Raw genomic sequence first — 14,016 nt, 5'->3', positions numbered from 1 at the left:
TCCTATTTCACACCTTCTCAATGGTGATGACAGTGCTAGCATTCTGAAGATGTTTAATTTGGGGAGAAACAGAATGTTTGTATTTATAAGTATATTTTATTCATCTTCAATACACAGTGATAGCTCCTATATAGTGTGTGTGTGTGTGTGTGTGTGTGTGTGTGTGTGTGTGTGTGTGTGTGTGTGTATGGGGGAGAGAGAAGGGAGTGGAGAGTTTTAAAAAGTAGTACTTTCATTGTCAGTGGTTAAAGCATTAAGAGATTCTTTTGCTTCTGAGCAAAATAAATGGAGGGCCAGCACAATAACAAAGCAAGGCTAATACTCTGCCAGTGCGATCGGCATCCCATACAGGCACCAGTTCTTGTCTTGGTGGCTCCACTTCCAATGCAGCTGCTTGCTTGTGACCTGAGAAGAAAGAGGAGCATAGCGCAAGCTCTTGAGCCCTGTGTCATTCTGTGTCATGTGGGAGACCTGGAAGAAGGTCTTGGTTTCTAACATTGTGTGTGAACCAGCAGATAGAAGATCGTTCCTTCTCTCTCTCTCTCTGCGAACCCCCTTCTTTTTGTAAATCTGCCTTTCAAATAAAATAATAATAATAATAAATCTTAAAAAAATAGTTAACAGTGTTGGCAACTGAGGCAGGTCCACTGCCCAGGCATACCCAAAGACAATCTATGACAGTGGTCTTACGATAAGACAAAGGCTTCATTACTGGCCAGTAAGGATTCAGAAGGATATTGCTTTAAAGTATCTCCTTCGTTGATGCTGTGGAACGTTTTACAGGTTGGGTAAAAGAGAGCATGCCCAAGGAAGCACTCTCACGACAAGGTCTGATGGGAGAACGAGGCCAGCCAGGGCATGGCATGTATCGGGGAAAACCGGCAAAGAGGCCATGCAGCCTCTGTAGTTCCAGGCAGTTCTGTCGTTGGCACCTTGTTTTCTCTTTCCTTCCTCGTCTGACACTGGGTAGAGCATGAGAACAACAGCGGACCTAACAAGCAGCCATAGGCAGCACAGACTTGTCCAGTGACAATCAGAATTTGGTAGCTGTCCGTGACACGCATGGCAATCTTCCACGGAACAACATCAGTAGCTTCTGCTTAGATGTAAAAGATAGCCACACACACACACACACACACACACACACACACACACACACACACACACGAGATGAGGAAATCGTGCAAGTCTATGTTTTGAAAATTCTCAACTATGTAACCCCAGGATCATCTGAGACCGTTTTTAATGCAGATGTCATTTTATACTCACAAAGAAGTTATTGTAGTATCATTTCAAAATACAACCTTTGAGCATCTTAAGTCCAAAGGAAAATTTGGTGTATTGCCACTGCAGTGGAGGCAGATCTCATGAAATATAAAAGCAGCGAGGAGAGGACCAGGCAAGGACCAAAGGAGCAGAGGACTTCCAATGGCTCATGAACTCATTTCCCCCAAGTAAAAGTTTGTGCCACAGAGAAGAAAGAAAAAATCATAAGAGATATAACCAAACTTAGTTTGAAATATTAGGCAGAATGTAGTATATGAGCAGTGTGTTTCTTTTTAAATCTTTACCTATTTTTATCTCAGGGGGAAATAAAGATGTAACACTTGGAAAAAGTAATAAAATTGTCTAAAATCAGTACTTTTAGATTAATGCAAACACAAGTCTTATCAGTATTGCTGCTTTAGTTTATTTGAGAGGCACACAGAGGCTAGGACAGAAGGTGGTCCTGTCCACTGGCTTACTCCCCAGAAGCCCACAGTGGAGCTGCAGGGAAGCCAGAACCAAGATGGAGAAACTCCAACCCAACTCTACAGCTAGGAATCCAGCTATGCCAGTCATCACTGCTATCTCTCAGGATCTCCATCAACTGGACTGCAGTCGGGACACAGGGTCAGGGATCAAACCCAAATACTCTAATGGGATGTGAGTGTCTTTTTTTTTTTTAAGATTTATTTTTTATCGGACAGTCAGATATACACAGAGGAGTAGAGATAGAAAGAAAGGTCTTCCATCACTTAATTCACTCCCCAAGTGACCACCATGGCCAGAGCTGAGCCAATCCGAAGCCAGGAGCTTCTCCTGGGTCTTCCACACGAGTGCAGGGTCCCAGGTTAGGACCGTCCTTGACTGCTTTCCCAGGTCACAGACAGGGAGCTGGATGGGAAGCAGGGCCACTGGGACACGGACCAGTGACCATATGAGTTCTTGGCACAAGCAAGTTGAGGACTTTAGCCACTAGGCTACTGCGCTGGGCCAAGGCATCTGAGGGACTTAATTGTTATCTGAACCATTGGTGCAAATAGATACACCATCCCAATCCATCTTTTAAAATATTTATTTACTTGAAAGATAGAGTTACAGAGAGAGGAGGACAGAGAGGGAGGGAGAGAATCTTCTATCCACTGATTCACTCCTCAAGATCTGCAATAGCTGCCAGTTGGGCTGGGCTGAAGCCAGGAGCTTCTTCCATCTCTCCTGTGCGTGCTGGGGCCCAAGCACTGAAAACATCTTTTGCTGTTTGCCCAGGCACATTGGCAGATAGCTGGATCTGAAGTGTAGTAGCTGGGTACCAAATTGGCATCCATGGAGGATATTGATTTAACATGTGGTAGTTGTACATGCTATCCACAGCACCAGCCCCACAACCAACTTATCTATCAGTAAGACAGAAGCATTAAGGATTATATTTCTATGGCCTGACATTTTCATTAGTATATTATTATAATTAATTTAGAGCCAATGATTCAGAAAAAAAAATTTCAGTGTCTATGCTTGTCTGAGGGAGATGTCTCCTATTTGATGGATCGATTTCTTTACTTTAGCTTTGGCATTTGGCAAGGTCGTGGTCTTTCTTTACCTTAGCTGTACACAAGGGGCTCTAAGTCACAGGTGTGCCGGCTTCAGTCCCTCCAGTGGGATGATGGATTTCCATCACTCCGATTATGTGGCATTCGTTTGATTGAGTTGGAGTATCAGCCCCAGCAGTGACAATCTAGTGCTCTCAGAAAGTACAGGAAGGTCTTATCCAATTCCATCGGACTTGGCCAAGGCGACTGCTGATTCCAGTGACTGCTGACCATCAGAGCCCACTGACAACAAAGAGCCCAAACTGTAAGAGAAGAATTATTAGACAGATCTTGAAGCAAAGCCCAGCGATCTCTCTTTCCGTCTGCGTGATTAAAGTGCTTTCTAGAAATTTTCTCAGCAGGTAATTTAAAATGTAAGTCGTTAGGGCCAATGTAGCCTTTCATCTGGCCAATCCTCCACCTCCAAGTGCAGCATTCCATATGGACATAAGTTTATGTTCTGGATACTCCACTTCCAATTCCGATTCATGCTTGTGGCCTGGGAAAGCAGTGGAGGATGACCCAAATCATTGGGAAGAAGCTCCTGGCTCCTGGCTTCAAATTGGCTCAGCTGTGGCTGTTGTGGCAATGTGGAGAGTGAACCAGTGAATGAAAGATCTTTCTTTTGGTCTCTTCTTTTATCTATCTGCCTTTCCAACAAAAATATATAAATATTTTTTAAAAAATCAGTTGCTGGGTCCGGCACAGTAGACTAGTGGCTAAAGTCCTTGCCTTGAAAGCACAGGGATCCCATATGGGTGCTGGTTCTAATCCAGGCTGTCCCCCTTTCCCATCCAACTCCCTGCTTGTGGCCTGGGAAAGCAGTCGGGGATGGCCCGAAGCCTTGGGACTCTGTACACGCGTGAGAGACTCGGAAGAGGCTCCACCACAGTATTCTTTGTTCCTTTAACCTGCTTGCATGGAGTTACTCAAAGCTTTGAGCCTTATTTTCTTTATCATATAACCACCTCTATTGATTATCTGTTCTTAAAAATATATCACGGTAAAGATACCAATGTAAGCACCCAGCATCCATGATCACATACAGCCGGTGAGAATCAAGAATAGAGATGGCTTATCTTGGTGCCTCTGGCTTGAGGCCCCTCATGGGATGGTTGTTTGGGTGCCAGCCAGGTTTTGAGTGACACGAAGCATTGGGTCTTATTGCATCAATTCTCTCAATACCATTAGTAGGACTAATAATTCTACCAATACTGGAGGGTACAACAAGGCAGCTGGTTTCTCCAAGAGTCCATGAGTAAATCAGGATCAGAAAGAAAGGGAAATAAAGCCCTGGAGGGGTTTTATACCTTAACTGTGGAGTGAAACACAGTGCTTGGAGTCTTATCCCCAAATCCACAGAGACCAGCTGAGGGAGGCTGTGTGAAGGGAGCAAGCCCAGAGCCTGGATCTCTGGGAGCCATCCAGGAGACTGAGGTTTCTCTGCACAACCACCTGCCTGTGTTCCTACACCTTAATGCTGGGAGCAAAATTTGGCTGCAAGTGGCCTCTTGCTCTGCAACACCTTTGTCAGTTTCCAGGTACCTTGACTTTGTAAAATCTTGTCATTTCTCTTTACAATGTGTGTGAAATCATGCTGAATAAAGGTTTAGTCACATAATTGGATTAGAGCTATGCTTTGTATAACTAAGGATAACTTTCTAGCTCCCCAGATCAGTTTAATGAAACATTCTCAGGATGAAATAAAAATTTAAAAAATAAAAAAGTCTATATTGGAAACAGTGCAGAGGCTTTTCCCTAAGTTTGGAGAAACATTTTGAGGTGGTGGTAGGAGAATGCTCATTTGTGTTTTTCTGGCTTTCAAAATAAAGCAATAATTTAAATGAGTAATAATTCAGTTTCAGCGGCTGAAAAATATCAGGTAGAAATGAAATTCTCTTGGAATCGCTATTCTTTTACAGGGCTCCATTTCTGATGCTTGATTTTTTTTCCAAGTTCCTGAAGACAATCCTGTTTTGTTTGTTTTTAAATCACTCCATAGAGCCGAATTCAATATTCTCTACCTTGCACAATCATTTTTCAGAAAAAACATTGTTTAGTCAAATAATTTGTAATATTATATTGGACAGACTATTAATCCTGAATTTCAGCTTGTCAGTTTGTTGGATAATTATATAAATTTTCTTTTTAAAATAAGATTTATTTATTTTTATTGCAAAGTCAGATATACAGAGAGGAGGAAAGACAGGAAGATCTTCCATTCGATAATTCACTCCTCAAGTAACCGCAATGGCCTGAGCTGCACCGATCCAAAGCCAGGAGCCAGGAACTTCTTCCTCCAGTCTCCCACGTGGGTGTAGGATCCCAAGGTTTTGGGCCATCCTCAACTGCTTTCCCAGGCCACAAGCAGGGAGCTGGATGGGAAGCAGGGCAGCCGGGATTAGAACCAGCACCCATATGGGGTCCCGGTGCGTTCAAGATGAGGACTTTAGCCGCTAGGTCACCACATTGTGACCTAATTATATAAATTTTCAATATGCCAAATTATTTTATGGAGAACAATAGATACTTTAAATTCTTTATACTGTAGATTTCTAGCACATGGTGTGTTTACATTAAATAGACTGGAATATTGGCCCTTTCTTGATGAAGGCTTTTCAAGTGGATCTTCTCAGGCCTTGTTGGATAAACCCAATAGCTAGGTAGACACCAGTCCCTCTACATAAAAGGGATGGAAGAAAATAGGACATGTTGTGTGGTGGAATGAGGCAAAACGTACAAGCAAGCCTAGGAAGGTAGCAGATCAGTATGGTCACTGTTCTTATTCAATAACCTCTCAGGTGTGTTCTGGTCCTTTCCTGGTGTTGAGGGGGAAGTTTAGGAGACTCCAACCTACAGTGGTGTGTGATTATACCACACTGAGGATCTAGGGAGGAATTTTAGAAATTTCCCCTCCAGAAAGCTCTCCATTGAGCAGTACCTAGGAAAGGGAGGAGCAATTCTGGAGGGATGCTGACATTCAGAAGAACTCTGGGAGCTCAGTTCTTTCCTGATACGCCAATGTCGACCATCAGGTGTATGCTCTTGAGTGCATCCTGCCACCTTGCTGACCACCACTCTCTGTCTCAAGTCTAAACCTCCCTTGCCAGAAGACTAGCATGTCAGGCCTACTGTCTCCTGTAACAGAAATAGCCTTAAGTTCTGAGACTAGCAAGCGGCTTATCTGACCACCCACAAGATGTACAAAATACAGAAAAGAGAGAGAGGAGGACAATTTAACTTCGCAATCGCTTTTAATGTCAACAGAGAGAATGAACCCTCTTTATCTTTTTTAATAAGTTTACTTTAGTTTGAAAGTTTAATGATTTTTCACACTATGCCACTTTTGCTTCATAAATAGATACTACATACACATGGAAGTTGTTCTTTGAAAGCAGGGATATTCATATCACCAAGTGGGGGACTTAGGATGTTAATTACAACATGAGGAAAGAAGGGTTTTGTTCCGAGCACTTGCCTGGACCCTATCCTCAAATACTCACTGTATAGCATGTCATAACCAGTGTCCTATAAAAACCCCCACTGAGAAATTACATTTTCCCAAAGCAGTGAACCAGATTTAAGGTCCATTTGCACAAGGCTAATAAAATAAAAATGATATCCATTATTTATCAAAGTGTCCAAAGATAGAAATTCTGGATACTGTTATCCAAAGTGCGGTCTCACCTAAATTTCGCAGTAGCACTAGTATTTTGAACCACAAGGGAAGGTGTGTCAGTATTACCCAAATGATCATGTGATTCTCAGAAGTTTCATTTGTAGACATGTGGGGTGTATGTGTGTGTGTGCTTGGTGCATGGATAGGTGTGATGTGTGCACATGTGTATATATGTGTATATGTATGTGTAGTCGTATGGTGGATCCCTGTGATGTGTGTGGGTGCGGCATTTGCATGTGTGTGATGTTGTGTGAATGTGTGTGATGCATCTGTATGCATGTGTTTTATGACAACAGTTGGAAGAATGTGATTTTTGACTCGTCAGCCCTAAAATCTAAATCGGTCCTGGCTCAGATTGTTTTTTTTTTTTTTTTTAATTTAATGAGTCTCATTGGCATGAAAAGCACACATACACATTGTGGGCAGGGGGTGAGAGTGATAAAAGAGGAGAGGGATCAGCCATCCATGGACACAATTCCACAGTGCCTGAAACAGCCAGCACTGGACCAGGCTGAAGTCAAATACTCAGAATCTGAGTCACTTATAGGAATAATAGGGATCTGGCCATTTCAGTCATGCTGCTCCCTTTCAGGGTGTGTGATAGCAGGAAGTACATGAGCAGCAGTCCTGGGGCTTGAACACAGGCCCTGCTGTATGGGATACAGGCCTCCCAGGAGGCAACTTTATCGCTACACCAAATGCTTGGCATTCAGAGTGAGTGTGTGTGTGTAACTCCATAAAGGGCTTCATTTTCAAAATATTTTTAAATCATTCTAGTTAGAATCAAATTAAAATGAAATTAAGGTTAGAAACTGTGATAATTAAAAAAATATTTATTTTTATTGGAGAGTCAGATATATACAGAGGAGGAGAGGCAGAGAGAAAGATCTTCCATCCAATGATTCACTTCCAAAGTAGCCACAATGGCCAGAGCTGAGCCAATCCGAAGCCAGGATCCAGGAGCCTCTTCTCTCTCTCCCACATGGGTGCAGGGTCCCAAGGCTTTGGGCCATCCTTGATTGCTTTCCCAGGCCACAAGCAGGGAGCTGGGTGGGAAGCTGTCCTGCTGCCATTTGGGATTCCAGTGCATGCGAGGTAAGGACTTCAGCCATTAGGCTACCATGCCCATCCGCTGATAATATTTGGTAAACATATTCATGGAGCAAATAAGCTATTGCTCTAAATGACTGCCAAGTAAATGGAGAATTAATAGGCTTTCATATTCACCTGTAATAAATCCCTTCAGGACTTCATGCAATGACTGGAGATACATTCATTTTTATCATGTAATATAATGGGTTTATCGGTTAGACTGAGACTTTAATCTTTGTTGATCAATTGAGATGAATAAACAAGGGATATACTGGGTGAGTTTACATTGCTGCGGAAGAGAAAGGAAATGAGCGAGTGATGGAGAGAGAGAGAGTGAGAGAGGGAGATAGCACAAGCATTAGACGGCCTACCAGGGAAGTAAGAATTACTTTAAGCACATTTGCATTGTTTAATAGAATTTCTAGCTATGGTTCCAAGGTGTAATTTGAAAGTTAGTTGCCTAATGAAAATAATTGAAGTGTATAATGAGTGACTTAATTTGTTTTTGATTTCTATCCCTTTGATTGGAATATGATGTGCTGTTTTCTGTTCTACCAGACATACTAATTTAGGTACAAAGAAGAGTGAAACGAGTAAGAGCTTTGATTTTTAGTGAGAAAAATGAATACACTCCTTCCCTTTTGATTTGCACGGTATTTCTTCAGAATTATTTTTCTTTTTCATTTCAAGCTGTGTCTACCTGAATGCAGTATTTGCTGGAGGACAGCTCTGAAAATTGATTGTGCTGATACAGTTAGTTAAAATGCATTTTTAAAAATAAACGCATTTTGTCATCCTTGTTGAATTTTTTGTTTGTCAAGTAATTAACGGCTGGGATAAAACATATTATTCTATGTCAAAATATGGCTAAGTCTTTAAGAAGTGAGCTTGCAAAAAACATTTCAAAATGTCACTTTGAAAAGTAAAAGAAGGTTAAGTAAAATCAAAGGACATCAGTGGATTTTTTTGAGTCATACAGACGAATAAATTTCTCTCGTATATTTCACTGTGTTGGCATTTTTATGGATGTCATTTAGGCTCCAGAAGGTGAGTGTCTCATAAGTTATGGAGCCACAAATGACAGCCTGGTATAGTGTACTTAATTCCCTCAAAATTATTGCAAAGAACCTCTTCCACCCTCCCATAAAAAAACAAAACCGCCTTTGATGCCTTCTTCACATGAGATGCCTTTGAGTCTCACGCACAGTATTGTTCACAAGTCCGCTTGTACATAGGACCAACATTTTGTTGGAGGATGAGCTTACCTAGCCCCAAGGTACAAGGTCTTACACAAGCATATAGAATCATGTGAGTAAATATGCTTTATCAGCAGGCTTTCTAAATCCGGTATCAGCCAGCAGTGAAACGGATATATAGGAAAGCAACGTACCCCAAAAGTTTAGGGTAAGTGACTCTACATGGAGGATTCTACATGATTCACCTTGATGATGGAATGAATGCCCAATGAAGGAAATCTTACTTTGTTGAATTTAGCGAGGATAGCCTCTTGGGAGTCAAATGTAGCTCATCTTAATGATTTTTCCAACTACTCATCTCCTAGCCTCGTTCATTTGTTTAGTGGTAACAGAATATCTGGCGATTTGGAATCTGGAAAAAAAATCATGAAGTTTAAAACGTTTCCGGTCTCATTGAGGACAGAAATATGAACACAAATGATGATAAATGTAATTAAAATTTTAAAACACAAAGTGCTTATTAACTCCAAAAAATTGGGGATGTGTATAATAGAAATAAGCTCACCTACATCATTCTTGACTAAGCTGTACATGTATAAATTACGTGTAAGCCCTAAGACGTAAACCATGATTATTTGACAAAGATGTTGACACACGGGCAGGAGTTTTATGTAGCGTTGAGGCTGACACGCATCCTTCTATCAGAGTGAAGAGTTTGGGTGCTGGCTCTACTTTGCATTTCAGACTCTTGCCACTGCAGGTTCCAGAAGGCAGCAGGCGACTGCTCCAATAGCTGAACGCCCCCCCCCCCCCCGCCTTCCATGTGCCAGAGATTAAACTTCCCTGGATGTGGCCTTGCTCCAGCTTTGGTTCTAGCAGGCATTTGGAAAGTGAGTCAGCAGAGAGGACCGAGGTCTCCTTTCTCTCTTCTTTTCTAACAAAGTGACAGAAATACACGACTAAAAATGTCTTTCAAAAAGAACTCAAAATATCTTTGAAAAAGGCTGGCTGAGTGTTGACTTTGTATGAATGGTCAGATCAATCCAAGATCTAATTTTCCAACTAGTAAATTTCTGGCTCACAGAATTTGCCATCTGTGTGTCAAATAAAATCAGACTCAAGCAGAATGGGATTTATAAATTCTATTTTATATTGTCTCCAAATCAGATCCTTGGCTGAATTTGAATGAATCAACTCTGAAGAAGCGGGAGGCAAAAACAAAACACGAAGACATGTAGGACATGAACGTGTGTTGCTAACTTTATATTACACATGTGTTTACTTGCGTTTTCTTTGAAAATCCGTATCATAAGTATCACTGAAGATCCTTCGCCAGGAGGTCTAATGGCCTCAATCCTTAACCTGCAATTGAGACCACCTGATTCTTTCACCCCCAGGAAGTGACAGGTAATGCAAGTGAGGCTGTTTTCTCACCCTTCAGGGAAATACTGAAAAAAGCAATTGCTGAGATCTGTTGATATTATTTGAAGGCTGTGCCTTTACAGATTTCCCATCATGCAAATACCAGTTCTTCATTTGACCTTGCAATTAGATCAAGTTCACCGGCTCATTTATATAACATGTGCAAAGGTTGGTGTGCGTGGTGTGCCAAGCAAGCAGTAACTCTTCATGCTTGTGTTCTGCATGGGGTGGCTCGTCCCATCCAGCAGGACAGTCAACAGGGGTCGCAACCAATCTAGGAGAGATTAAAGGGACAAGAGACACGAAGAATGGACAGCAAGACAGGATGTCTGATCAAGCTCTCAGTTTATTGATTTTAATTGAGGGTTTTTATATTCTTCAGTAACTAAGACTCAAGGATGGAAGGAGAAACTGGGATGCAAGCCATGGTCTCAAGACCGATTGTTCTTGAGCAGCCGCCATATCAACAATAGTAGCCAACATACCAACAATAGTGTAGGTAACCAGTAATAGGATGTTGGCAGGTACAGCATAAATCATATTCTGAAACAGTTGCTAGAAACAAATGAAGCTAAGTGTGTGATTAGTTTCATAACTTCTTTCCCAAGCATCTAGCTAACCGGGGGTTTTCCACTGGCCCATAGTTCTATATTCAAAATGGCTTCAGTATGGCTACAGTATACGGCTCCTGACAATGGCTTAAGTTTGAGTCTTAGCTGTTGTCTTGCAAAGCAGCCTCCTGCTAAAGCATATCCTGGCAGGCAAGAGTGATGTCTCAAGCCCTTGGTTTCCTAGCATTCATCTGGGAGGTCAGGACTGAATGCTGTGCCTTTGGAATTGGTCTGATCTAATCCTGGCTGCTTTGGGCATTTGAGAAATTAATTGATAAACGGAAATTCGGTGTGTGTGTATCTTTCTGTATCTCCATCTCTTTACCTTTCAAATAAAATTTAAAAGTATTTAAAAAATTGTGCATTAATTATTAATTTATGTGCATTCAAGGGTGTGTGTGAAAACTTGATTTTGATAGTCTCACTCCCTGGAAGATATCACCAATGTTCTATGAGTGATTTCCAAAAGTTCATGTTAAGGTAAAATTATGAAATAACTATTATGTTGAAAAACAGGTAATCAATGATGTTTTTCTAGAAGCACTTGCTCTGAGTTCCACAGTCTGCTGAAAAACGCTTTGAAACACACATTACATAGGCAGATACGTACACATAATATCTCCCCAGAAAAGACCTGTTTACCATTTTTGAATTTCTGTCGATTAAGGATCCGACTGTTGGTGAATTAGTTTAAATCTGTCCCACTGAGTAGGGGATTTAAACATAACAACATCTGGCAGAAAACCCAGAGGAACCACATGCAATCCCAGATTTCTGAACATATTTTGTCCCCGGGAGGAGTCAAATGTGGGTCTTTCCTCCTAAGACTTTTGACTCAAAGCAAACCTCACCATCTGGTGAATAGGTGATATTCTGTAAAATGTTTTAAACAAATGGAAAGACTAAAGAGTTATGAGAGCAGTAGCCAAAAGATGGCTGAGTTTAACAGCTGCCTCAAGTGTGACAATAACTCAACTCCTTTCGCAGTTCAGCAGAAAAATCCTTTGCTGTCTTGGACAGACATCAGCTGTCCAGTCTTGCAGGAATGACTTTGGTTCAGCTCGAAGTAGTGCCTTCTTTTAGCAGGGAAGGACGATAGAACTTCTCCAGAAAGTGCTCAGCCCAGTGGTTGTCGTGGGCATCGGTATACGCTGAAAAAGACTTTTGAATGTTGCCCAACTAAAGATTTCTTGGAAAAGCTATTATTACAAAAAAATATGTATGCATTTCATAATATTTTACACCAAAATTAACATATGATTTGGTTGAACAAATGATCCGCAGCTTGGCACAGTTCAAGCAGAAAGGAAGGAGAAGACAAATAGCCCTGGGTTGGACTAGCAAGGCAAGCTGACTCTGAAGGAGGCAGCTCTGACTTCTGTGGGATTGAGGTAGAGGCATATGATCATACCTGGGTGGGCAGAATTCTGAAGGCAGGACCTATCTGAGAGGGGAGACGAGACAAAGCATTTGGAGAGCTATGAGGATGCTAAGGGGAAAAGGGGTGTGTGTGTGTGTGTTTCTCTGTTTCACCAGAGACACTTGGTGAGAGAAAGCGAAGGATGAAGAGGCTAAGGCAGTACGGGATAAAAATCAATTTGTACTTGTTTGAGGCTGGCACTGTGGCACTGCCTACAATGCCATCATCCCACATGAGCGTTGGGTTGAGCCCAACACTCAAGTGAGTCCACCCTTGTTTTGCTTTTAGTCCATGAGAACCTGCTTAGGATGTTTTATTTTTTAGAAAATTCAGCTTTAATAAGTCATGAATTTTGGGAAATCTGTACAGCTGGGTCTTGAAAATTATTTGTGTGTTAAACAGGAGAGAAAAGGAGAAACACATGAAATCTCCATTTTATACTAGATACTTCAGTGTTGAAACTTCTTACCAATTAGGATATTTTTAGCTTGAAGCAGAACACCAAGACAAACTGTGCTTAAAACACCAGAGAAAATAAAATCCTCTTTAATGAAAACATGCAGGGAAGAAGCTCCAAAATTGTTTAATTAAGTTATGAAGTGCCAAAGGGTGAGTTTTGACCTTTCATGCTTCTCACTGTTTTTTCCTTTAATTAATTCATTAACTAATAGGAAAGGCAAAGTGAGCTAGCAGGAGAGACAGAGAGAGAGAGGAGGGAAGAGACAGGGGACAGAGAGAGAGAGAGAGGGAGAGGGAGAGTTTACATCTACAGCATCTGAAGAGCTCGGATTTTGTTTGAGATGCCCTCAGTAGAAGAGGGCATCTCAAACATTCCCTGACAGCCCATCGGATAACTGCAGTGTGCTCAGTGCGCAACCTCTGTCCCTGCAGCCCACACACACACACTTCACAGCACAGCTCTGAGGAGCACGCCTGGTACAGAAGCCAGTGTGGGGCCGACGGGGGCATGGAACGAGATGCCCACAGCCCAGTTCCTGCCCACCTTGTCTCTGTTGCTCTCCAGTGGGTGGGAATCCAGAGAGAATGTCTCAATAAGCTTTATTCACTATCTTCATCTCAGAGTCAGGGAATACATCCTAACTACTGAATCCAGTGGCTGTCCACATCATCTTCGTCTCATGACAAACGGCTTCTCATGTGTTCTCCTATTTGGACAGGTGCTAGACTCAAACACCTTTCACTACCCCAAGCATTTAAAAACTTCACATGTTTCTATCTACTTATGAGTATTCATTCCAACGAAGGGTGCTGCGACAATTGGTTAGCCAGATGCTAACTATGAAAGTCTGTTAAAAGTTTCAGGATAGATATCGTTCTTAAAATTCTTCCGATTGTCTTCCCCTTATCAGCACAAACACTTAATTTATATGTGAAGCATAAGCAGTTGTGGTTTCTTTGACAGAACAAACATTCTGTGTACTTGTATTACCTGAACTGTGCAAGTACTGGGATTAAATGGCTTTAATGCCCAAAGACACAAGTCAGCTCAATCGTTTCGGTAGTCATTCAGTTCTCACAGTAAACATTTACCAAATTGTAAGGAAATAAACTGACTGTGATTTGGGTTTCATGTAAAATGCATTAGAATCAGTTATTTTCTAGTGATCTGTGCAAATGATCAGCTTTCAAGTATCTTTCATAAGCATTTTATCGGTGTGAGAAGTAAAAGCCAACCCATCCTTCTTTTCTTCCTTCCTTCCTTCCTTCCTTCCTTCCTTCCTTCCTT

Source organism: Ochotona curzoniae, unplaced genomic scaffold (genome assembly GCF_017591425.1).
Source record: "Ochotona curzoniae isolate NIBS_2020 unplaced genomic scaffold, NIBS_Ocur_1.0 scaffold_274, whole genome shotgun sequence".
NCBI lineage: Eukaryota > Metazoa > Chordata > Mammalia > Lagomorpha > Ochotonidae > Ochotona > Ochotona curzoniae.
The sequence above is the reverse complement of the archived record's forward strand: the minus strand, read 5'-3'. Positions refer to the sequence as shown.